Source organism: Etheostoma spectabile, chromosome 5 (assembly GCF_008692095.1).
Source record: "Etheostoma spectabile isolate EspeVRDwgs_2016 chromosome 5, UIUC_Espe_1.0, whole genome shotgun sequence".
In the NCBI taxonomy this organism is placed as follows: Eukaryota; Metazoa; Chordata; class Actinopteri; order Perciformes; family Percidae; genus Etheostoma; species Etheostoma spectabile.
Genome location: NC_045737.1, coordinates 2,821,937 through 2,822,358, shown reverse-complemented (window position 1 = coordinate 2,822,358; position 422 = coordinate 2,821,937). Strand labels below are relative to the sequence as shown.

Sequence of the window (422 nt, the reverse complement as noted above, 5' to 3'; positions counted from 1 at the left end):
CTCTCTCTCTCTCTCTCTGTCTCTCTCTCGTACTTGGTGCACACCCTTCTGTGGACATAGACTGCAATTCACTTTCGCTCTATTTTAACAAAGCTTTATGCTGGAGAACGTATTTTTAAAAAGCTTTTTGCATACGGCCTGTTGAGGCATCTGCTTCATCTCGTTGGCACTCTTTATGTCTGAGAAAAACAGTACCAAATGTTGGTGCTTTACGGTCATAGCCAATCATAAAAAAAATGTAGGGGTTTCCTTAATTAGCACTGTTGGCTCTGAGGGGCACTATGTCGGGACATACTGCAGAGGGAAAGCAGTGGTTGGATTCCACTGGGCAACTGTGTTGCTCCATCCACTGTTAAAGCTCCATTGTGTAATGTTTTGAGTTGTAAAAACAACTTTGTTCTTTCACAAATATGTGCTCATTC

The 422-nt window shown here is 42.2% G+C and overlaps 1 protein-coding gene across 1 annotated transcript in view; it reads left to right on the top strand.

Annotated features, from left to right (window-relative positions):
* Positions 1-422, top strand: part of nelfb (negative elongation factor complex member B) — a 15,918-nt gene that overhangs the window by 9,181 nt on the left and 6,315 nt on the right. The gene's annotated exons all lie outside the window — the stretch shown is intronic.